The 25041-nt window shown below is 55.3% G+C and overlaps 1 protein-coding gene across 2 annotated transcripts in view; it reads left to right on the forward strand.

Moving 5' to 3' along the window:
* The window catches only part of EcR (Ecdysone receptor), a 151995-nt gene that overhangs the window by 99423 nt on the left and 27531 nt on the right, over positions 1 to 25041 (forward strand). The window contains exon 1 of one of the 2 annotated variants that reach the window (XM_077659101.1): positions 11261 to 11733. The exons of the other annotated variant lie outside the window; for it this stretch is intronic. The gene's annotated coding sequence lies outside the window, so the exon portion shown is untranslated. Of the gene's footprint in view, positions 1 to 11260; positions 11734 to 25041 lie in introns of those variants that run through there. 2 annotated transcript variants of the gene reach the window in all.

A 25041-nucleotide genomic window follows, 5' to 3' on the forward strand; every position in this document is an offset into this window, starting at 1 on the left:
GCGCGTTCCACAGGCGCTGCGAGGGAGGGGGAGCCTCGGCCCGTTCTCGGAAAACCCCGCCGGTCGCCAAACGCCGCGGCAGGCCGGAGCAACCACTTGGGCGCGGCGCCATCACCTCGAAATTACGAACCACGTGCAAGGCACTTTGACAAGCGATGTAGTACTACACTCTAAGCAAGAACGACTGACAGTGGCACAGAAGTGAGTAGGGGCATTGGGGATAGTGTGTGCCCTGCTCTAAAGCTTCCTTTTCTTTGAGGAGTAACCGTCAGTCCGAGAAGAAACCAATCATTACTTCCCCAGAGACTACATTCCGGAGGGAACACCAGCGCAGTAGTGTCACCGAAGGCTGTGCGAGGAGTGAGTGATGCATTGGGTCCCATTTTACTCAGTTTTGGCCTATATGTGAATGGAAGAAAAGCGACCAAGAGGTCGATATAGTATATACAGGTGAACCTCGTCATAACGAAGTTGATATGGCGCGGCGACTACTTGGTTATTGCCGTAGCTTCGTTATAGCCCATGTTGAGCGTCCAAGGGGAATCGTCATTTCTTCGTTATATCAATTAATTCGTTATAGCGAGGTTCGACTCTATAAGGAGAAAAAAGGCTGGTGTACTGGGTGTGGCACGCGCAGTGCAATCCTGCCCGTGTTGACCGAGCTTCCAAGGAGAATCGTCATTTCTTCGTTATATCAATTAATTCGTCATAACGAGGCTCGACTCTATAAGCAGAAAAAGGCTGTTCTGCTGGGTGTGGCACGCGCAGGTCAATCCTCTAGCGTGCCGAACATGGACTCGCTGGTGGGACATGCCTTAGGGCCGGTCAGAACGGCGCTGGTATCAGTTCTCAAGCATGTCGGATCAGCTGGCCCTGCTTACAGTTTTCCTGGCCAGATTTTCTAGCACCGTGCTCTTCTTGTGCGTGTGAAGTTCTTTGTTGTTGTCTTGAGTCGCATTGCGCCTGTGGCCCTGGTTATAGCTGTTCTCGGCCTTGACGCTAGGCTTTCGTTGGGACAAAAGCAAGGCGGCTGCTTAAACGGCGACACTTTCGTCTGCGGCCTCTGCCCCAGGTGCCCTTTTCTTTGGCCCGCGTCTAAGCGTCGCACGAGGTAGCGGTGTGTGAGCGCGGCGGTAAGTGGGCAGCGATTTCCTCTGTGCATGCCTAATTGTGCGCATTCGGTAAACGGCGCGTCTGTTAATGAGTGGGTCAACTAGTCAAGTCTGCTCTCGCTTCCTTTTCCCTTTCCTCCGCCGTTTCGTGTCTCTCTTCGTTACTGTAGCGCCGGCTGCGCGTAGCGCACGGCAGGCAGAGCGACGAATGCGTCGCGTGCAGCCTCTCACCCTCACCTTCTTAAGCGGAAGAGGAGGAGGGAGGAAAAAAAAAGCGCATACTGCGCCGCCCTCGGTCTCCGTTAGTGCTCTTGCAGACTTCCGGTGTATGTGTGTGCGCGTGCACGTGTCTACTTGGGAGGAAGAAAAAAAGTTAATAGAAAGGACGACGCATGACCGGGAGCTCATTAAAAGCAGGCCTGGGAGTGTAACCGCAAAATGGGCGGAGGAGCCGGCATACATGTACGCTAAGGGGAACAGCGGGGAGGTTGGGGGGTGGAGGATGTCGGCGATCCACCTCTTCCACCAACCCTTTCGTTGGTGGTGAACGTGGAGGAGGATTATACAACCGGCATTGAAGAGGAGAGCGCGAGAAAGGGAGGAGGGGTGTTGCGTGGCTCGCGCAAGCACGAACATAACCAGCCACTCGGAGGCCCAGACGGTTTTGAGAGGGATGGAGGAAGGGGAACCCGGGATGGGGGGAGGGGGATGCTGCTGCTGCTGTGGGTGAGGAGAGAGTCCGTGCGGCTCTGCGCCCTCCTAACTGCTTGACTTCTTTTTCTTTGCCACGCTTTGCTGTTATCGTGCTGCTGGTGGTGGTGTTGTTGCTCGCGCGGCGTTGCTTCCTTCGGAGGTTCTTGCTCTGCTTCTTCCCCCGCCTGAGGAGCCAGTTGGCCCGGTTGTCTTCTCGGGGGCGCGAATTGCGGCGGCCCAACCGTGAACGCGGCCCTGTCTGCGGGCCAGTTCACGGGGGCCGCCGCGCGTAACCTTGTTAACGCGCCAGCAGAGCAGTTTTGCGTTCGCGCCCGAGCTCCGTACGGGGCGGCGGTAACGAACTAGTTCGGCTCAAGTGCTGCTGGACCGTGGAAGTAAAACCGCGCGGTTGTCTGCCCTGTTCTCAAGTTCGTTCGCACATTCGTGTTTAGCCTTGGGCAGACCGGAAATGAATTTCCGATGTCACACGATGCGCTGTGGCCGGGCCCGGCCATGTTTGTGTGTGTGTGTGTGTGTGTGTGTGTGTGTGTGTGTGTGTGTGTGTGTGTGTGTGTGTGTGTGTGTGTGTGTGTGTGTGTGTGTGTGTGCAGCGCGAGATGACCTCTACGTCACTGGCATAAAGAAACAGCAAGCCTGAAGCACCCGACTGCTCGGAAATCGCCATGTTCTTCTGGATCAGTGTTTCGCTTTCCGGTTCGCGTCTAACTTGGAAGCAGTGACCTCTCCTTGGTTGTCTCCATTTTTGCGCGGGTTGGCACCCTTTTTTGCCTCTTTGATTTCTCTCGCTTTGCTTTCTCATTCCTCGGTCTCCGGGCTGGCGGTGGTGCCGGGAGAGAGAGAGAAAGGTCACTGCCTGGTGACCCTGTTACCTCGCCATCCGTCTTGGCCATCCATGTGCGTCAGTAGTGCCCGATGTGCCTTGCTTGGGCCCGCGACGCAGACGCCGGCCGGAGGCGCAGTCGCGGGTCGTTGTCGCCAGGCGAGAGAGAGGGGGGGGGGGGGGGGGGGGGCGTCATACCCGCTGCCCGAGCAAGACGGTCACGGGAAAGCAGCCGGACGAAGGACAACATCCGGCTCGGGCCGTGTCGTGACGGAGGGATGGGGTGCTGTCATAGTGGTTCCACTCTTCCTTGTATCGCTGCCATCGGACGGGGAGGAACCGAGGCGTGCTCATTGTAATGCGATATACACTTATCTGGCCCTTGTTTTCTCGCCGCCTGATGTGTGTGCGTACTCCAGGGGAAATCGCAGAATATATCGCCCACGTGTTTTTATGCACGTTTTCTACAGACAGGCGACACGGGCAAAGAAACGCAACTGATGGTTGAGGCGAAATGTATTTCGTATCTGCTTTGCGGGTTGTCGCGAGTGCGTAGTCGATAAGGCGAAATAAATTTTTGGTGCGCTTGACGGGAGAAAAACCACTGAGCGCAGATATCTAGTTCAACGGCGTGCCTGGAGAAAATCAGGGTGTCCAGCGACCTGGAAAGCCTGGAACTGTGGGGGAAATTTAGTGCACCTGGGGGAAATCGAGTAATCGTCAAGGATGCAGCATCAAGAAGTCGGCAGAATCGGGGAAATTAACTGGTTGAAATTAAGAGAACAATGTGGACAGATAGAAGCTCGCCTCTGTCGATAGGGTGGGTACCGCATTCTAATCAGAGAGAGACCGCTTTCGGTAGACCGCTTTCACCGAAAGCGGAGCCTGTATCCGCTAAAATAGACAAAAAAAGGGATAACAATTACTGGTGTCGCCATCACCGGCCGATTTCACGAGTAAAATACGTGCGTTTACACCGATCTTTAGATTCGGATCCCGGAGGCTACGCTACGCCGCCATGTACTTCAAAACACTCGAACGCATCGTTTTCGGTGAGAACGTCATCAGTTTGAATCGACTGGGGAGATTTTTGAATTCAATTTTCTCGGCGATGGATGCGTATCTTGCTGCCGGAGAAGCGCCATCGTAGCCGGAGAATCGTACTTAGAACAACAATTGGATGGAGTTACTCATCGGCGTGAATTGCAGTAAGCACGATATAGGTCTCCTCGATTTGCCTGCACTTTCTGCACCAGTTCAGGACGTGCAGCTCTCGCGCACTCTATTGGATGGATGGATGGATGGACGGACGGACGGACGGACGGATGGATGGATACGGCTGAACCCTTTGCATCGGGCGGTGGCTCAAGCCACCTAGCCATGTCTTGTGAAATTTTACTCCTGTCTTGCTTTTAGCCACCAATCAGATAACCTTCGCTTGGTTACTTCTAACCTCTTAAAATCCACTTTCCCTTCACTGTCCTTAAACCCCAATGCCTTGGGTAAGTCAGCCCCGCTGCTTTCCACTGTAGGGTGAATCCCTTTACAGAAAAGTATCAAGTGTTCAGCCGTTTCCTCCTCCTCTCCGCACGCAATGCACAAAGTGTCCATCTCCTGGTACCTGACTCTATACGTCTTAGTCCGCAAAACTCCAGTCCTGGCCTCAAACAACAAAGAGCTTCCCTTACAATTATCATAGATAATTTCTTTGGCAATTTCCTTTTTAAGGGTCCGGTATGTTCCCAGTGCCGATTTCGTTAGCATCCCTGTTTTCCACACAGCTCTCTCTGTTTCTTTAACCTTTTTCTTAACCGATAATTGCTGATTTGCCCCCTTACTGTTGTCCAGATATTTGCTTGTCAATTTTCTAGTTCGCTTTCTCCGTTTCGTGTCAACATTCTTTATATACAGGTATCTGAAAACTTTCCTAGCCCACCGCTTTTCCTCCATCTTTCTCAATCGTTCCTCAAATGCTATCTTACTGCTAGCCTCTCTGCTCTCGAAAGACGCCCATCCCATATCACCCTGTACCCCCTGATTTGGTGTATTGCCGTGTGCTCCCAAAGCTAACCTCCCTACTCCCCGTTGCCTAATTTCCAGCCTTGCTTGAACATCTGGCCTCATACACAGGACCGCATTACGGAAGGTCAGGCTAGGGACCATCACCCCTTTCCAGATCCCTCTTACCACCTCATACCTATTGTAATTCCACAGTGCCCTATTTTTCATGACAGCTGCATTCCTACTAGCTTTATTCATTACATATTTTTCATGTTCTGTCAGATACTCAACGCTGTTATTTATCCACACCCCAAGATACTTGTACTCATTCACTACATTTAGCACGAACTCCTGTATTCTATGCTCGCCGCCCTCTTCATTAAATATCATGACTGCATATTTTTCCTTACTATACTTGAAGCCTAATCTATCTCCCTTTGTACTGCATATGTCTAACAACTTCTGCAGGTCTTCCTTGTTGTCAGCCATTATCACTATATCGTCCGTGTATATTAGTCCCGGCAATGTCCGTTTAATCAATTCCCCTTGCTTGAAAAAGGGTAGGTTGAAGCCTAGTCCGCTCCCTTCTAGCTTGGTCTCCAACCCTTGCAGGTGCAACATGAACAACAAAGGGGACAGAGGACATCCTTGTCTAAGCCCCCGCTGTATCTCTACAGGCCCTGATACATTTTTTCCCATATATTTTTTTCCCACCTCTATATATCTCTTTTAAAAGATTAATTACTCCATTTTCCACATCCAATGTGCCCAGTATGTCCCACAAATGCTCCTGAGTAACGTTGTCATAGGCTCCCCTAATATCCAGAAATGCAGCTAGCGCCACCTGCACTTCGGTACTCGATTTGACCTCGTGCTGCACGATTTCTTCTGCACTGCTGCACTAGCCTCCCGGCGAGTTCTGTTCTCGTAGTGCAAGATGCTTGGCGCGCTCCGTAGCAGACGGCTCTGCGGCCATGCTTGTTTTAGTGAGCGGTGTTTGAGACCACGGTTGAGACGGCCGGCCGCGTACCCATGCTAGACGTGACATGTGCGCCGTGCCCTCACCAAGCAGCTGAAATGACAGTGCGTCTACGTGCGTGTCTGTGTACGTGTGTAAGCGACTAGCTGGCATGGCGCACTGCTATGCATATGGGTTCTCATTTTTTTCCAGCCTCGCATGTTGCCTTACATCATTTCTCTTTTGTGTGCAAATATGATCATTGCGCGCAACACGATCGAGCGTTTCCATAGGAGGCAGATGGTGAGATATGTTTTTTAATACGTGGATGTCCGCAGTATTTGTGATGACTCGCTGCGACATCAGTACCTACGCTTACAGCAGCGACTGGCCTTGAAGTTGCCGTCAGCCCGCGCCTTCGCCTGCCAGTTAGTCTCTGATTGTCACTCCCCCCTCACCGTCTGCCGACAGTGAACGCGAGTTGTTGAGTTCAAATATAGTCCAAGTTATCGGGCAACTCTTTCATTCTGTAACTGGCAGACAACCGAAGTCACTTTTCGGATAGAACGGCAACAGCCTGAATCACGTGTATACGCTGTCAACGGTTGTCTCGAGCGGAAGTGTGAATAATCTCTTGAATTCAAAAGTTTGTTGCCTCTTCAAAGTGCCCGTTGAATCGTAACGGTCGACCGGGCTTAGCCGCTTTTCACAACGCTACGAAAAGGACGGTGCCAAATTCTTCATCACTTTGGAATTTAACAAATCCCATAGCCGCTCCACGAGATGCGCCACTTCGAACAACTGCACAGCGTTGAATACAGCTAGCACAATCCCGCGCATATGTGAAAACACGCAGCAAACACCAACACACGGCCGCAGCAGACGCGCGTTTCTGCACTTTTGCACTCGATTTGGCCGCTGCGCCGACAGCACTGGTGTCAGGCTACACCCGCGCCGCAAGAACTGGCACGGCACTTTTGTGAACTAGTGCAGAGAGTGCACCTAAATCGAGGAGACCTGGCGGTACATCCGTGCTCATTGGCACGACATCTTTTCGCTTAGCACGAATGAAAATAGTTTGCTTCAAAATTGTTGTTCCGGCAACATGGCTCTCTGGGCCACGACGAAGCGGCAACAAAATACGGGCTAGTTGCCTGGTGGTTCGAGCTGCGAGGGCAAGGTTACAAAATGTGCCACTTTTTGTGGAAGTCGTCTTGTTCTTGTACCACAGCAATTTGTGTATAGTGTCTTTGTTTTTATCGCTGTCTTGTGGAGACACGTTGCTCTTTTAAACTAGCTGTTTTGATATCTGAACTTCGTGAGAATATTCGGTTCTATTTTGCAGCCTGCTTTTATTACTCTTATCCGCTCCAAACCAGAGAATTTGATATTCGCACACACTGGAAACGTCTGATGCTTAGGACAAAGAGATGAGGACCCTCAGTAAAACTATGGAAGGAAAGCAACGGAGCCTTCATAACTTAGATTGAAGATAGGCTACCGTCGGGGGAAAATGAGCTCCCCTAAACAAACAGGAATACAAGATTCGTTTTCAGTACGGAGCTCAGTTTACAATTTTTTTTCTTCATTAAAATGGATCATGTTTACACTGACCATTCTCGTTACTACTTCATATTTCCATTTCTTTAATGGTCAGTGATATAGCTGGGGAAAACATGGAAAAGTCAGAGAACTTGCAAAGAGTAGCTTGCTGGAGGCCCTGTTCGTTTGAATTCTGTGAGGTGTCTTTTTGGTACTGAATTTGAACAGGGCACGATCGTATCTGAATACTTCGTGCTATTTTCTAACGCCCAACTTCACCTTAGGTCAGGCGTTCTATAGACATTTCATACAGGCGTGTTCCCGAAAACGTACCAAAATCGTCCGAGTTTTGTGATGTGGAGCCCTGGACTTTGTACGACTTTCTGGGCGCATTCTCTTGCAGGTCGATAAAGTCTGTTCCCGCAAGCCGAATGCACTGTTCCTAGCGCTCTCAGTTCGTGGGTCAGTTTCCTGATTTCCTGACATTTCGTTGTAAAAACTTCCCGAAAACGTCGGAACCAACCTGCAAGGCGATTTTTGCAGTGTCCGCAAGCGGAGAACCCTCTTCCAGTGCCAGTGACATCTCGCGAGGACCCGGAATGCTGTGCTAAATGGTGTCTGCAAGGCCTGTATTTTATATTGCGCTGCAGAGTTGCTTCTTCCGACGAGTCAGAAGTAGCTTAGGTGCGCGCCTTTTGATTTCCTTCAGGAACAAACCCCACTGACAGGAACCCTACTCCGTTATAGCGTCATTTGGCTGCCGAAATTGCCTCTTTCTCGTTTAAATCCAGTTTAACGTTGCAGTCTTGACCCTCGTGATTTTAAGAGCGTTAGCTCGTACTACTCGCATTCGAACGTTCCTTGTCCGTCCGAGATTTCAAGATGGCGGCCGGAAATGTCAGGTCGGCAAAATGTGACCCCCCATCACCTGACCGCTATATATGTACCGTCTGCGCGGGTGCCGAGACTGGTGCCACTTGGGGTCGCCATTGGTGACGAAATTGTGGCGGGCGAAGCAGTGGTCGGAGAGGGATGCGGGTGGTACCAAACGAATCTTCGTTTCATGACGTACACGTTGGTATCAGAATTTGTCGAAAGCATAGGTGAAGACAACTTCGTTAACGCTCTTGATTTGATTTCGCATTGGCGAATCATTCTTAAATTTTTTTATTCACATTTGGCAGCAGGCTTTTGCAAAGCCGCTGCAGTCGAAGGTCGAAAATTTCGGGGCTGAGTTCTCGCGTTTGATCCCTTCGTAAGGAAAAGGCTTGGCTTACCACTTTTATCGCCGGGCCGGTGCTCCAATGCTCTCTCGCGGATCTCGAACTCCACTCTGAACACCATGAGCAGCGACTTCAGCTGTCGCCCCTGCCGCCTGGTAGTTTATCCCGTATGTCGATTTGGAGATCATCGTGGAACCGTTACAACTCACGCACATTTGCATCAACGAGTTCTTGCGTGTGGTCCCGTATGAGCGCCGTCTGGTTCTCGATCCTCTTCACTTTAGAAGGCCGATCTCGGGCAGCGTCCGCCGTTGCTTGGAACCCGCCGATGGGGACTTCAGCTTCTGCGGACGGCCGTGGCTGTTGCTGAAGGTCTCGATGTCACATCTCACGCTCGGTGGTCTTAACCGAATTGGTTTCTAGGTCAGGCATGCGAAACGATCAGAGCAACCGGAGCACACGTGGTCGGAGCATTCGAGCAGCGAGGCAGGAGAGGTGCTCGTTGGTGGCGCCGTCGAGTCGTTGTGGCCTTCCCTTTTTCGCTTCCTTTCGTTGGGACGCTCGAGCTTCCCGGTACGCCTTTGTTGTCCGCCCTCTGCCCTTTCCCGTGGGGTGGGGGTCATTGCCCTGAAGATGACCGGGGGCATGTTCTGAACACACGTCTTGTGCTGCCCTCACGAAGCACTGTAGCTGTTGGGTCTACAGAACGCCCGTGTGACTGGCGAGTCCGAGATCAGGGGCGGCGTTTGGCTGATCGGTGATGTCGCACATCTCTGCACATCCATCCGCGCCGATGTCCCCCGTGTGAATACCGCTTTAAGGTGGCCGTTACCTGTCTCTGACTGGCTCAGGCTGCTCGGAGCAGAGTCTGATGCTGAACTGTCAGGCGAAATTAAGTCGTCGAGTAAGTGGAATGTTCATTGCTGAAGTTGGTTGTCTTCTGAGATGTTGAGCCGATACTGTGGACCGTTGTGCCGCTTGTTGCTCGCAACACAGGCGTACGTGTACTAGGGAAGTTTGTTGAACTACTTGAAGAAAAGGTGACCGGTCGCCTCGCTGGCCTTCCCTGTTGTGGCCAACGTTTACTGCCACCACGCGGGTACAGCTTGAACCCCAGGCCTGCACCGCTGCTGCTTTATGCCTCTCCCATCTCTGCGTGCTTAGTGCGATGTAGGTTTAAATGAATATTACCGTGAAAAAAAAAATGGAAACGTTCATCATGTAAAAGCGGAATGATATACACTCGAATGAACTTGCGTCGATCATTTCGTACCCAAGCGTTGTTACTGTCGCACATTAGGCCTAGAAGGCCATGAGGTTTTTTTGTTGGAATGGCCATGTTGGTCGTAGTGGTGGTCTCCGCATCCGACACTCGCGTTCCTGCAACGTCGCCGCAGTGGATGCAGGCTGGCTGGCTCTGCCTTCATAAAACGCCTGCGTCCGCGTTTGAATGCGTGCGAGTCAGCAGCAGCTCGCGGATGCTGCAAAGCACGACTCTTCTCGGCGGCAGCCGGATGCGTGTACGCGCACGTAGCAGCAGTGCACTCGCCCAGTACGCTTCTCTCCCTCCCCCCCCTGTCGGTGCGTGCTGTTCTGCAGCGGAAGTGGGAATGCCGACGCTCGCGTTTTGAGAATAAACATGGCGGCCCCGTGGTAGCGCGCGCGATCTGGGCTCCGGCGGCGCGCCAAGTTTTCTTGGTCGCGTCGGATGGGGGGAAGGGCGCAGGTTCCCCCCGTGGCGTTGCCGGCGTCGGAAACGCTGCTGGCAGGGAGGAAGCCGGGGGCGAGGGTAGCGGCGGCGGCTGCGCCACGGAACGCTGCGCCCGGCGCGCGGCGAAAGTGCTCGCTCGGGCCAAACCGGCTCGGCCAGTGTGAAAGTCCGCGTTCAAGGTGAACCGTTCGTTGACCGGCTGCCTGCCTGCCGCCGCTGCTGCAGGCCAAAGGGGTGGGCCACGCTTTCCGGCGCCCCCCCCTTCCCCGCCATCTCGGCGGTGAAGGACCCCTGCGGCGAAAGCGGCATCTCTGGCTGCGTCGTCTTCTTTCTCGGCGACGGCCCCACATTTCCTGCGACCAAGACGCGCCGGGGCCCCTCGGAGGAGAAAAGAGCGAGGGAGGAGGAAGGAAAACACGGCGGCCGAGGCCTCGGTCGGTAATCGGGCCAGCGAGAGCTGCTGCCGCTGCGCCGGCGACGAAATCGACGCGGCCGAGCGCATTAGTAGTGGCACGGCGACCTGTCGCGCTCGGTGACCGCCATACGGCACACTGGCAGCACCAGCAGGTGGCGCCGCCATTAAGTGCGCGGTAATGACGAGCACCGCTGGGTGCTGGAGCTGTGCGCTGCCGAGCTGGCAGCACGAGAGGGATCGCAAGTGCCGCCGATGGGAAGTAGGCCTCTGGAGATGAGCGAATTCTCCATCCATTTCATGCACACGTTGCTCTGGTCGACCTTGCTTACAGTGAGCTCGCGGAGGCTTGACAAAGTGCGGAGAACTGGTCTAGTGGAGGAATTGTTAGGGTCCAGAGAAAAGTGTTAACAAGAAACAAAACGAAACTGTTGACAAAGCAAAGTTTCTTCTTTCCTGCACACTAAACGAAACGCGGTCAAAAGCGGCGAACACGCTTTGCGTCTCACTGCCACGACCGGCATTCAGCCTCGGGCCGCGACCCTCGGCTCGGAAGGTACGCGACGCAGTTTTGGACCCTCAAAGTCGCGGAACAAGTGCGCCAGCGTCGGGCCTTCCGCGCGCAGCACGCGGGAGCGATTTGAGGGGCGCGCCATTGATCCTGCGCCGGCTGCGAGCGCGGCGGCGGTTGCCTCCCCCCCCTCTCCGTCGGCGCAGCGAGCGGAGCGCCCCGCACGGCGGCCGACCTTGAACGCCGGCTCTGTTTGGGACCAACTCGTCCGCCGCTGGTGGTGGCAACGTCCAGGCGCCGCCGGTCCTCGCTCCCTGTCGGTCGGTGCGGAAGCGTCGTGCGGTTGTTGTTGCGTGTGCCGGAGTTATGCGCCATGGAGGACGCCGCAGCCGACTGACCGATCTCGCCGCCGCCTGTGGTTGCGGTGCCGTCGTCGGACGGGAGGCAGCGCCGTGGCGTGGGTGGCGCGGCCCGAGGCCAGGCTGGCGAGCCCCCGGCGCAAGAAGGGGGGCCCGCCCCCTTCCGGGGGCGCGGCCCCCAGGGGAGCCTCGACTGCGGCTCCCCGAAAGCGGGCCCTGCCCCCCGAAGACAGCTCGCCCGAGGTGAGCTCCAGCAGCCCGGCCAAGGGCCGGCCCGTGAGCCCCGTGCCCTCGCTGGGCGGATCGGACATCGCCGACGTGGACCTCGACTTCTGGGACCTGGATATCAACAACGAGTCCACTAGCTCAGGTATAGCCTCTGTCTGCCCACCCGTGAGGAGGAGCGCTTGTATACAAAACAGTGGTGCCGCGCGCCTCCCACTGGTCCGCCAGTTGTTTGGTCCGACAACGGAGGCCAGTGGCGCGTTGTGTGTCCGCTGCATCACAGTCGTTTGGACGCAGCGTGAGAGCAGTCGGCTCTCCAGAGGTGCCGTGAACGCGGCGACGCACGCCGTCGCCGTGGCGCGTGTTGTGGTCGGCCGCGGCGCTTATCGTCGGCCCTCCGCCTTGGTGGCGATAGCGCGCTGTGCCGCTGGGAGATGGGGCGGCACACTGCAGTGCTGCTCGTCGGCTCGTTCAGGAAGGCGCCCCGGGAGAGCCTCCTCCTCCTCCCTTGTCCTCGCGGCCCAGTGCTGATTAGGAACGGTGCTCTCGACGCAGCTCCCGGGGGGTGCTCACGCGCATAGCGACAGATTGCCGCTCTTGTGGGGCACCTTGACCGTCGCCTTTCTTTCTTGCCTCGCATTACGAGATATCAGTCTGCTCAGGACGTCATCGTGTCCTGTGAACGTCAGCAGCGGTTGTTGATGGCAGTTTACATTTATAGATGCGTGGAACGACTTCGCGGTGAGGGCCGTGTGATCGTGTCTCCCCTGTCTTGGTATCTTTCGTGCCGTGCGGTATTGTCTGGCACGAGTTTTCGCATGTCTGCGACGCCGCGGGTCTCTGTGTCAACCTGCGCAAAGCCGAGACGCGGCACCCGGAAAAGAAAAAAAAAAGAGAAAATAAAACAGACACGTACAGCGCTTTCTGCATTTGCTTCTGTTGTTCCCCTCAAAAACGAAATGGCTCGCCATTGCTCGACGCGCCGCGGTGGCTCAGTAGGCGCTCGTGTACTCAGCCGGAGTACCCGGGTTCGAACCCGGCTGCGGCGGCCGCGTTTCGATGGAGGCGAAACGCAAAGGCGCCCGTGTGCTGTGCGATGTCAGTGCATGTTAAAGATCCCCAGGTGGTCGAAATTATTCCTGTGACTTCCACTACGGCACCTCTTCCTTTCTTCTTTCACTCCTTCCTTTATACCTTCCCTTACGGCGCATTAGGGGTGTCCACCGAGATGTGTGAGACAGTTGCTGCGTCACTTCCTTTCCTCAAAACCAAAACCAACCAATCATTCATTGCTCAAGTGGACTTGTTTGAGGTTCGCAGCGTATCCAACGCTTCGAATGTTTGAGGCATGTTTAGTTCGATCGTTTCCCGAGAAATCGCGTAAAATGCAAGTTTTGCCAGTGGCAGCGAGTGTGGGAACGTGAAGTAGACCTCGGGGGGAGCCTTCCTGTTATTTGGAGATGCGGAAGAGTCGCCAACACAGGCCCAGTCCAGCAGCGGCGGTGTGGGGTTGGCCGCTGCCGGCGGCGTGTGTGGTCGTCGGCGGCGCGGCGTTGCCAGGGCGACGTTTCGCCTCGTCCGAGGGACAGCGGCCGAACCGATCAACGACACTGGGCGCGCATTCCAGGCCCAGCCGTGGCGGCGGCGGCCGTTGTCCCCACCACGGCTCGTATTTTGCTGTTCGCCGCTTTCGAGGAACCCGCGCTCAGTGTACGGGCGCGTCGCGTTCACCGCCCGCGAACAGCCGGCGAATAGCGCTCGCGCTCTGCCAGACACTGGGCTGCTTGCTCCCAGGGGGGAAGAGGGACGGTGGGGGGGAGGTACCGAAGCAACGCAACTAAATGGGCGTGCATCGCCTCTGAGTGGGGGAGGGGGGGGGGGGGGGGGGTTGGTTGCGCGTTCGCTGTTGTGGTTGTTACCGGCTGTGCAGGTGCTTCGCCGGTTAGGCGGAACTCCGCCTGTACCTGCATGGGAAACTATAGCGCACGCTTGCGGCGCCGGAGCAGGAAATGGTTTGGCAAAAGCGCTTTCTGATTTGGGACACGCGCGGCGTCCTAAGTGGCGTAAGTTGCGTACACGCGGTTTGGGGGCGTGACTTGTCGTCGGGCTTCGGTTCCTCATCGGCCCCTCTTGGTGCGTGAAAGAGATCGGTCTCGTGTGGAAGCCTCGTTGAGGTGTGAGCCGCTTGGGAGCTTGTAAGGCTCGTCCCGTGGGGGCGAAACTCGTGCGAGGAAGTGTCTCCGTGTTCAGCGTGCCGGCCTTCGCAGGGTGTGGTGACCGCGCCGCCGAAGAGCTTCTTCCTTGTGGAGCCCTGTTCCGGGCGCCTGGTTCTTTCACTGTCGCGCGCCTCTGCGGCCGTTGTTGTTGGAGAGGTTGCCCGTGTTACGGCGACGTTGTGCGGGGGCCGCTCTCTTTCTCTTGGCAGGGCTTTGCCCTTCGGGCCGCGCTATTATTGTAATCTCGCGGCGTCTCGTTTATTTATCGCCACCCCCCTCCTGCGGCGGCGTTGGCTCGCTGCGTGGCGCAGGTATTTTGGCGGCGTCCCTGTCACGGGTCGGGCGGGTTTGGCGCGCTCTCTGTGTGCGCGGGTTGCGTCCCCTTTCTCCCTCCCCAGGGCCGAAGACGCGGCGCTATTTCTGGGACCAGCGGCGCGTGCCTTGGGGTTTCGACATGCAAGCGATGGCCTTGGCTTGGATTCAAAATGCCGCGAGCTGTCGGCGGCCGTCGTCTCCTCCGCCAGCGTTACGTACACACGCCGGGGGTCGCGATCTTCATGCCACTCCAGCCGGCGCTCGCTGTAATGTTTTCGCTGAGCTAATCGCGCTAGGCGGTAAAAAAGTACTAATTAAACCCGCCGCGGTTGATGGGCACTTGGCCGTGCTGCCCAGGATTTCATCTCAGGTGGTGTATAGAATGGTTTCCCAGGCGAAGTGGGTTCCTTGCTTTAAGCAGTCGTGCGTAGTCTGCTTGCCTTCCGCAAGAACGTGTTGTCTTTCTGAGCGACGAGGGAAGAAGCTCGTCATAGAGACAGTGGGCATTGACGTTGCTCCTTCTTTGTGCATTGTTCGTTGCATTATGTTCCGTCGACCGACCATGCGACCGGCAATCTCGGTTAAATGAGGAGCCAGCCTTGGAAGACGCACTGTACCAGCCATTAGGCCAGCCCTTTCTTTGCTTAGTGCGGAACTCCGCCGGTTTCCTGGCGGCTGCGCTCGGCGTTTCCTCCGCCTCCCCCTCGGCTCCCGCGAGAGCAGCCGCCACATGCCCTCTTGCGGAGCCGCCGAAGTGGACCGAGAGATTCGCTCGCTTCCGGGCGACCGGGTCGGTGCCGCGGTCTCTGTTCTCGCGAAACGGGAATCCGAGCCGTTCACCGGAGGGGAGGAGACAAGGGTCCGCGAAGCCCGCCCGTCCCCCGCCCCGCCGACCTTGACCTCGAGACCCCGTTTCTCCACCCCGCGTGGAAAAAACGCGGCGGCCCGGGAGAAATTACGAAAGGCGGGCGGTGGCGTTTCCTGGTGCTCCCGCTGCCTCCTGACCCCGGCGGACACCGCGGTTCGTCGGGGCCGCCGCACGTTATCCTCGGGAGCGAGGGAGAGGGGGGCGTTCTTTTTCCGCGCGCCTTTCCCTGCTGTGCGTGCTGTCGAGTTCATTCTGGACGCCACCTGGCGGGGACCGCCGTCGCACTCCGTTCCCCCGGTTGAAGCTGGAGGCGGCACTTTGGTGTTGCGTCGTTGGCCCTGGAAGAGACGCGCTGTCTCTCCCTCCGCAACGCGCCGGCTGCTGCGGTGGGGCCGTCTCCCTCGTGCCGCGCGAGAACCCTGGCCCCGAGCCAGCGGCTGATTTAACTTTCCTCATTTACTTTGTACCCCCTTCGTTCGTTTCTTTTCCTTTTTTTTACACGCGCGCTCTCGCGCGCTCTCTCCACTTCCCTGTGTCTCCCACTTGCCGGGGCATCCTTCCATTTCGGTTTTCAGTGAGTCCCACTTCAGAAATACAACCGGCGCTCCATTGCGTTGCGGCAGGACACTGTCCAAGCTCTTACCGTCGGGTCCGGCTCGGGATAGAAAAAAAAAAAGAGAATAGCGGTGACGTCCGCAAGCAGTCAGGGACAACCGAGAGCGGTAGAAAGCTTACTGCGTTTCTCCACCAACTAGAGCGGAGGAAAAGGCAACCAACCCACTCGTGGCCGCGAAAGTTCCACCTACGCTGTCGGCCAGGGAAGAAAAACCGACGCTGCGGTGCAGAGGAGGAGAGAGGGAGAGAGTGAAGGTTCCGAGCCTTGCCAGGGGAGGGGTGCTATTGTTCAGGCTCCGAGAGGCGAACCAGACCCGCGGGGCGATTTCGCGAAGCGGCTCGGCTACGAGCGGCCGTTTTTCCGAGAAGAGGGAAACCCCTTCTGTATAATTCATTCAACAATGCTCGCCGCCGCGGGCGGCTGCGAAGAAATTCGCGGTTGGTCTCGGTTTTTGTGCTCCGTGGACGAGCCTTTCGTCTCGCTTGTCCGGAGAAGGGTGCTGTACATCGCAAAAGCCTGTTCGCTGTCGTCGCCGGACTGATCTGCCTCTTCTTTCGTCATGTGCTGTGTTGATGGCTGTTCTGTACGGGATGGAGTTGAAGGGGGGAAAAATGAAGGAGGTAACTGTCATTTGCGGTGGATTATTTACGACTTCTGATTTGCACACGGAGCATCCTGTTATTGCGACGTCTCTTTTTCTCATTTCGCCTGTGCGGGTACCGCAGTGATAGGTTGGATGTAAAGATGCCATATTGGGAACTTGGTGCATATTTGTTACGGGACGCATTCCTCAACGACGGGGCGAGCGCTGCAGGGATGCTTGGACACTGTGACACGCTATCCTGAGCCCCTATGGGCGACATGAAAGGAGTTGCGCTGAGTCCGTTTCCGTGTCTCTTGTAGCACTCTATAAGCGGTACTGGCCGCTTTTCGACACGCGTCAGCGCAGGCGAAATTGTGCGGGACTGCATCTTGAGGTGGCCCTAGTCTTAAAAAAGCAAACAAACAAACAAGTAAGCTAGTGAGCGGCAGCCGGCGGAAACTGTGTGAATTGTGCGCTACTTTTTACGGACGGACAAAGAGCATATATGATATGACGGACGTTGTGCGTTCCTTTGTTCGTCTGTAAATAAAAGAAGGAAAAAGTAGCGCTTGAATTTCTTTTAACATTCGAACATGCTTCACCAACTGGCCCCGCAACGTGCTTGGTTGAGTAGAGTCAGTTGCTGGGCTAGCTGTTTTCAGTCATTTCGTGACATCCAACGCCGGCAGATGACAGACAGAACAAGCAGGAGACGCAACTTCGCTACCGTCTTTGCACGCGGCCTGAGATGTATGCAGCCGAACTTTTAGCTTTCAAATTATGCGACTTAGTGTGCCGTGGATGTCAATAAATTAACTTTCTTTTTCGCCAAAGTTGCGTTTCTTGTACATTTCTTATTGTGTAAATAGTTTGTGCATATTGCCTCTCCCCCTATCCTCTCTTTCTGTCCCCTCACCTCTTTCATTTCATTTCTCCATTCTGCCTGCTATCCTTTATTTCCGCTGCCCCAGCTCAGGTGCTTCAGTATCGATGGCAGATGCCGGGGCTAGCAAAAATCTTTTCCTTCCTTTTTATTATTATTTTAATAAAACCACTTACCTTGTAGACTTGACGGCGTGTGTAGAGGCTTTGTGAAAAGTTTATACCTCGGGGGGTCATGTTGTGTGGCTCACTTACTACCTCACTGTACCGAAAGTTCGGATTTCCACGGATGCTATAGGAGCCCATTTAAACGGCTTAAAAGCAATATTTGGGTGTTTTATTTTCAACAGAAGCTGCGCATAATAATTATCTAGGAAAAAAAAATAACAGTACGTATATTCAGGCCTGCCAAAGCCAATGAAGGTTTGAGCGGCAGTGCCTGGAAGGCAACAAAACCATACACGGTAATTAGCATAAATATAAAGCAGCGAAACGCGAGTACAGGAGACGAAAACAAATTAAAAAGATGATTAAAGTTTATACAACGCCTGTTTACACGCGCTGTCACATTTCAGCCGACGTGTACGCGACAGTTGAGGCTACTTCATGCGAGAGTCCTATCGCAGTCTGTGCCCCCCCGTCGCGTACGGAGGGGCATTTCGGGTTGCCTCGTTTTCGCGTGGAGCGCCGCTGGCGAAATAAGAGCGCGCCGCCGGGTAATGACGTCGCGTGCAAGCGGCTAGCCGGTGTCGGCGGCCGCTCGCGCGACACCCGCCGAGGATATCGACCCGCGTGTACGCAGTGCCAATTCGGCCGCGTGTGTAACTGCACATTAGTGGAGGCACGGTGCGTGCTCGGGCCGGCGTGGCCCACTCGTCCATCGGCGGCAGCCGTGTAACCACCGCGCTGTCTGCCGCGGCGCTTCGACCGGCGTCGTCTCCGGTGTCGCCGGGCGCATATCAGCGGAGGGAGGCGCACCAAGGCTACGGCCGTGGGGTGGGGGGGGCTTTACAGCGGGAACCAGATCGTTTCCGCGCTGTCTCTGGTCGACGCAAAATGACGTCATGAGCTGCCAAGGTCACGTGACCGACGCTCTCCTTACCACGTTTATTGGCCCCGATAAGAAGGAAGAGAGAGAGAGAAAAAAGTTAGTCTTGCTGCAGCAGCCAGGCCTTATGGTCGGACGTGCCGCGGATAGTACGTCTTTGACTACGGCCACCGGAAACTAGGGAGGAGCTCTTTCTGGCGGCCGGACTGGAGCCAGACCACACCACGTTTCGTTCAAGCTTGGGAAACAGGCCGTGGTTTACTGTTCCCAAGAGTGGCGACCGCTCTTTCGTCGTGTTATTCCTTCCATATTCCCCGCTTGGCCATAAAGCCGAAGCGACGTTTCGTGGGACGCTGTGTTCTCTTTTTAGCGAGAAAGCACTTCAGCCGCACTCCTCGGGTTTCAGCGGTGTGTGTGTCTGTGTGAAGCCTAACTGACTCACTGGGTCAGTGGACACCTCATTCGCGCTGTGGGTAGGCGGTGGCGTCCACCTATAACTTGAGGCAGTTACACGTCTTACCTTTTCTCAAAACCACTCCGTTGATTTTGAGGAAACGAAAGGCGTATAACTGGCTGTCGCGTCTGTGTACACCTCAGTCGCGCTTTGAGGTATGTGGCGGTGGTGTTCACCTGCCAAAAAAAAAAAAAGTGCTTTCGCACCATATTTTGTGCTTAAGAATTCTAAACCTCCAGCCGTTTTTCACTCTGCGCGAAATTCGAATGTTTTACGATGAAATTTAAGACGCAGTAATCTTCGCCCTCTCGACAGACTCCTGAACCACTCCGCTTGGGAAGGAATGAAGCAGGGAGTTGGTTTTGAAAACACCGTAGTCAATCTTTCCCCCTCACATCGTGGAATGAATGGAACTTTCGCCTGCGACACATTGGGATAGCGAAAGTAGTCTTTGATTAGTCTTCCTTGAGGGCAGTCTACTGCGTTTACATAAGCGACAATGTATCGGGGGTTACTTCACAAAAAGGATATGAGCCAGTGCCAGCTTGTCAGTTGATTCTTGCCTTGGTACGAACCACGTATTTTCAAGTAGATTGATTTGAATCAAATGAGATTCATGCGTTTTGGCTGCTTAGCTGGGGGTAATTACTGGTACGTACGCCAGTTAGGCGCTTTTCCCGTGACCAACTTGACAGCACGGTGGATGAGCAGTGAATGTGTAAATGGCCACGTAGCTCGAAGGCCTGGTGTATGCTTCTCGGAGCTGTAACTGTTACGGAACCGCAGCGGTGGCCTAGTGGTTTGAGCATTCGCCTCGCATGCGGTAGGTTCGGGGTTCGATCCCCAGGGCACCTACCGGTGGTGCAACGGGTACGAGCTCTCCCCTGGCCTGATGCTTGGCTTCTTCACGGTGATCCGCTCTTCAGTAGACGAAAACACCTTGTGCCATGGCGCCTTTTGGCTGTAGATGCCCCTCCGCTGTAAAAGCCATCATCATCGTCAGCATATCAAGGAGCTTCGGTTACGTTAAATGTCGAAAAAATCGCAGCCGTGTTTAGTAACTGCGTATCCACAAGAGAGCCGCGAATAGCCGTGAATGAATGGCATCGACCGATCATTGCTGCGTAGGATTCGTGAAATCTAAAAGCGCGCCTGGAAAAGGCGTTGGTTGGCCCGGACTTGGACGCTGCGTGGCACAGCACTGGAGGTACGTTTTGGCAGCGACTCTCCGCCTAACCAGGGTCTTTTATTCAAGCAGCAGCACAGCCCTCGCTGCAGGATTGTTCGGCGCAGGCCCGTCGTACAGTTCTCTATGCACAACCTGCGCAAAGGTGAACGCATTCATTCTGCTGGAGGAGGGATTCGTCGTGGTCACTTTCCGCACGCGGTACGTGTTCGGGGCCCCCTCGGTTAAAACGCTGACCTGCTGGATCAGTTGGTTCATCGCCAACACTGAAAGAACCACCGGAAGGCAGACCCACTGTCAGGTTTCTGGAGCAAGGTAGTGTGTCCTGACCATGAATAATTTTTTCTCCCCTACACAGGGACTCCGGAACTTTTTTTAAGCGGGGGGGATTGGGGGTGGGGGGGTGGGGGCACGACTTCGAGCTTATTTTGTTATTTATTTATTTAATGCCTCTTATTTTTCAATGTTCAAAGGTTTATCTAAACTGTCACGCTGTGGTGACGACACTCTAGCAGTCAGGAAGACAACGAAAAGGCTTCGAAGATAAACTTTTTAAGGGGCTGACTCGCGCCCACTAAGAACTGATTGGCCCGGTGGCGGCGTGAGCCACAGGTGTGTCCAGCGGTCATCGAAGTGAATGCCTGCAGTTCTTCGCCGCGCTCAGTTTAAAGCTGGCAAGGAACTTTCGAGATAGAGAACCAAATGCAACTACAACAATCTGGAAAAATGTGGAAGCATTCACACGTGGCCACGATCAATGGAGATGAGTCTGGTCGCATCTCGCATTGCAAAACAAAATAATAAAGCCGCGTGCCCGCGATTTTGAGTGCAAACGAGCAAACGACGCAAAGAGTCACGGCAATAAAAAACGAATTGAAATGTGAAGCTCTATGCACAAGGAGGGATCAACTGCATTTAAAATGTTTGTGCATGGTTTGTTTAAATTTTGCTAATCACGATCATGTACACGGGTCAGACAGCCTGCTTCTGTTGGGACATGACTGGCTTAGGTTACTCATATGCGAAATGCTTTACGAAGCCAAGTAGCTCAGCGTCACTGTACTTTGCATTGAGTCCTAGAACTGAAGTGAATTAACTGTCACAAATCTGATCCAAGTGCAAGCAATTCGAGACTGGGGGGGGTGCTGCCCCCTCTGGAAAAATGTTGTGGTGCCCCCCCTTTTGTTCCGGGGTCCCTGACTAGGGCGCACTGGGCGCCGGGTGTCGCTGCGGTGTGCGCGCGACCGCGGGCGCACTGCCGCCGCAGGCGTGCAGTTGGAGCGCCTACGCTCACGGGCGTACGCTGCAGCTTGTCTGGGCATGCACGAGGCGCGAGTAGGCGCAGATATCTTGTGCACGTGCGCAGATATCCTGCGCACGTGCACTCGCGCGCGCGCGTCGGAAGCGGGGTCCGGTTTGCAACAATCGGAGGACCGCGGGGCTCTCGGGGACTCTTTCCTTCGTGGCTTGACGCCCTGTCACGTACCCCCAGATTTTCTTGGAATCCCAAACATCTTTCGTTCACGCTTTGACATTCTTTTAGTCGGCTCGAGAGGGGGGGAGAGCCAATGCCAGGAGCGTGGAAATGCATGCCTCCTCCTCTCGATGCTCCGCGCGTACGCCGAGGAAGTGTTCACCGAGTTGCCGCTTGAGTCTCTCCCTGCTCGCCAGGGATACAGCCTGAAGCATTCTGCCGCGAATGACTGACGGCGAACAGCAGCGGCCGTGTGCGCGCGTGTGTGTGCAGACACTCGGCGCAGCGGCTGCAGCAGCAGCAGCCAAGCCGTCCCCAACAGCTGTGCATTCTTGACGCTGTTCGCCGAGCCGATGCTAGGGAGCGTTGCGCGCGCGCGTGTTCTGCGGGGTCTATGCACTGCAGCATTCAAGGCCAGTTGTGTCTGGCACGCCCCCCTGCTTCTCCTCCCTCCCCCCGACAACACATTTGGCTAATTCACGGCCTCCTCGGGAGGACTCGCGCCCCGATCCGTGAACCCGAGCGGCGAGCGAGCGTGCGTTGCCTGGCCACCTGGTGCCGGCGGCCATGAACTACCACCCCGGATACGAGGACGTGCCTCCGCCGTACACGGCGGCTGCCCCGGAAGACTTCTGGCGTGCGTACCCTTCCACATGATAACTCTGCTGCGCCTCCTCCTCCCTCTCTTCATCCGGGGATGATGAATGCTTTCCTTCTGGTGATGCATGTCCAGGGCATGCATGCTTGTCTCTTTCGGGGTTAGCTGGCGCATGCACAGCTTGAAGGGTGGAAGCCCCCCTGCGATGGTCACCGCAACTCTTGCGTCGCTCATCGGGTTTCTTTTAGCAAAGGCCACTCCGTCGTGTCCGGTCAAACGTGGCGTCTCTCTCACTGCGCGGACGCTGGACGTGGTCGGCTCCTGCGGCCGATCCCGGCAGAATGTCAGCGACGCCACGCCGCAGAGCGTGTGCGGGGCTCCTTGTTCGGCGCAGCGAGCACTTGCCACAGTTTATCTTTCTTGGCGCGAGCTGCCGCCGTCGCCGCGTGCTGCTCGCCAGCCCCTGACGTCAGCTGGGCGCGGAGAAAGCGGCGCAGGTGCGCGTTCCGTGAGTCAGCCGCTTCTGCCGCCGCCGCGGCTGCAGTCTCGGCCCGGGCGAGGCTATCGTCCTTCGCGCTGCCGTTGCCCCCGAGGCCGACCTTTCTGCGGGTCGCCCTTCGTCTTGCAGCAGACGCCTGCGCAAAGGCGGCCGACGGAACTGTTCTGGCGCGGGAAGTAACACGCCGCGTGCGCTTACAGACCATTCCGACTGCCGGGACCGGTCGCTACGTTTGAGGGCACCCGGTCTAATTCGGTGCCCCGGTCACCGTAGTTGTCGTCAATCAGGCTAAGTCCTCTGCCGGCGAAATGCTCTTTCATTGACGTTCATTAAAAAAAAAAATTCTAGCTCGGTATCCGCTCGTGACCCTAAGAGACCACCGCTGATCTGTTCACGTTGAATGGCCTGTCGATGTCGCGCTTCCAGCTATGGTGTACCGCTGACTGCGGATGCACTGCGCGCAGTTTGAGGCTCCGCACCTCGAGGAACCGCAGTGCTGCATCGGGAGGCTCGCTCGACGTCGAACACAGCGTGCCGCCGCGTGATTCGCGCGGAGACGTGTCGCGTTCCTTTGTTCCTACACCACGCCGTTCCGCTCGACTCCGTCGTGCACTTAAACAACGCCGTCGTCCTACGCAACGCTGTGCTGTGCTGTAAAAAAAAAAAAAATATCAGCTCTGCGCTAACGCAAGCGCGCGGATGAGCGCGTGTCGTGCTTGCGTCGTTTACATGTTTTTTTTCGTTTTTTTTTCTTTGTCGGTGCAAAATATGACGCTCGTATCCGACGCTTCCCCGCGGTATTGTTGGGGGAATGAAAAGGTTGTAATTTTTGTTCTCGCCACACTTGAAGGTTACACGCGGAAGTAATTCGGGATAATACATGAGGGGTTGGCTGGCAAGGTCGTCGGGGTCTGGTGGCAGGTGCTGACGTCACTCGTGTGTGCGGAGGCGGCGTGCGCCCACGACGTCGCCCTTGTCGCGAGGAGAGTTCGCTGATCCGACCGCTCTCTCGGCGCATTGTTTGTAGTCGACTGAGTTCGCTGCCTTCCCCGGAGACGACTCCTCCGCGGTGCATGGCTCGATTCATTTGTTATCATGTGATACAAACTTCATTGTGCGCCCGAGCGCTCCTCATAAATCAAGTCTCCGAAGCTTCGCAGTCGGCACCTGTCGCGTTCGTCTTGGTTTTTAACAAAGAGCACTGCGCTGGCTGTTCTCTTCTTGTCTTCCTTTTATTTTTGCATACGATTTACTGGCTCGTCGCTGTAGATCTCGAAGCTCTGCGTCTTGTCGCGTTGACGTTGTCAGTATCGCAGTGTTTCGCGATTAGAAAAGAAAACGAAACAAAGTAGCGACGTACGCGAGCAATGCTGTTTCTGCTGTTTCTTTTTTCGCTGCTGACCGCGAAGTATTACGCTGTCGATCGACGGTGTGTCGAAAACGAGGAGAAAAAAAAAAGAATGCTGCCTATTTAAAAGACACATTCTGGAATGCTCCATAATAATAATCAACGTTATGAGCAAAGAGGGTCGTTGCTCTGTTTTCGTTTTCTCCACTCGTGAAATTGCGTTCCGATCACGTGAAGGTCTCAGCCTAGCGATGCGTTCTCTCTGTGTGCTTTTTTCGCAAGCGCCGACAAGAAAAAGTCTGGTCATTTATCTTTCCCTACTACTTGTGTGATTTCCATGCGAGCTAGGTTGGCTATGGAGCTGGTGTCTTATGGAGCTGACGCTCGGCTTTCAGCCATCCTCTTTGAACTCCTGTCAGTGGTCGCCGTGTTTGTTTATGTTTGAAAACGTCGACAAGGGCACAAGAAAATTGAAGAGAAGAGGGCCTTGGAACTGCCACCTAGGAGGGACAGAATGCTTGCGTGCTGTTCTTGCTAACTTTGAGAGAGAGAGAGAGAGAGAGAGAGAGAGAGAGAGAGAGAGAGAGAGAGAGAGAGAGAGAGAGAGAGAGAGAGAAAAGAGTCGTGCCAAGATGTACAGCCCCCGTCAAAAATATGCAGCCCAAGGGGTTTGCTTCTAAGCTGTCTAGCGTGTCTCTAGCACATCTAGCAGTGCAAAGCTTGGGAGGATTGAGGACGTGAAGCCATTCCTATTTCGATAAGTTACTGTCGCTGAGGGTGCGTAACGAGGCTTACACAGCAGGCCTCACAGGCAAAGCCCTTGGGCCGTATACTTTTGACGGACGGGGGTGTTGCACATGCAGAAATGAGGGGTCGTGGCTACTGTGTGAGTGATTGCCGAGACAGGCAGGCACCACTGTAAGGCTGATCCGGCCGCCCACACATACACACCGCTGGGACGGGTTCAAAGAGCAGTCGGTTGTTCACGTCCCCGTGTTGATTTCACCTTTTCTGTCCGCAATGCCGAATTTCGCGCTCGCCGTCCTTGGCCGAGCTTAGTCCACCGTGCGGTCGCACATGTCTGGAAAACAATTCTCGGTGGCTGGCGCCTCGTTTCTGGCCCGGTCACCCAGTCGTGTCTCTCGCGTGCGACCAGCATTGTTATTTCCGGACGTGAGCGCTCCTCCGCGTTCGACGGTCAAGGCCGTCGCTCTCGCGTACAGTTCGGCGGCCGGAGGCGGGAGCTGCCCCGGAGGGTCGTCGCTTCGAGCTGTGCCTCTTGGCACCGGGGGCTGTTGTTGATCGCGTCCGTGCCAGCGGAGGCCGAGACGCGCCCTCCTCCTGTCCGCGCGGGCTAAGCTGAGGG

The sequence above is a fragment of the Amblyomma americanum genome, chromosome 3 (assembly GCF_052857255.1).
Source record: "Amblyomma americanum isolate KBUSLIRL-KWMA chromosome 3, ASM5285725v1, whole genome shotgun sequence".
Classification (NCBI taxonomy): domain Eukaryota; kingdom Metazoa; phylum Arthropoda; class Arachnida; order Ixodida; family Ixodidae; genus Amblyomma; species Amblyomma americanum.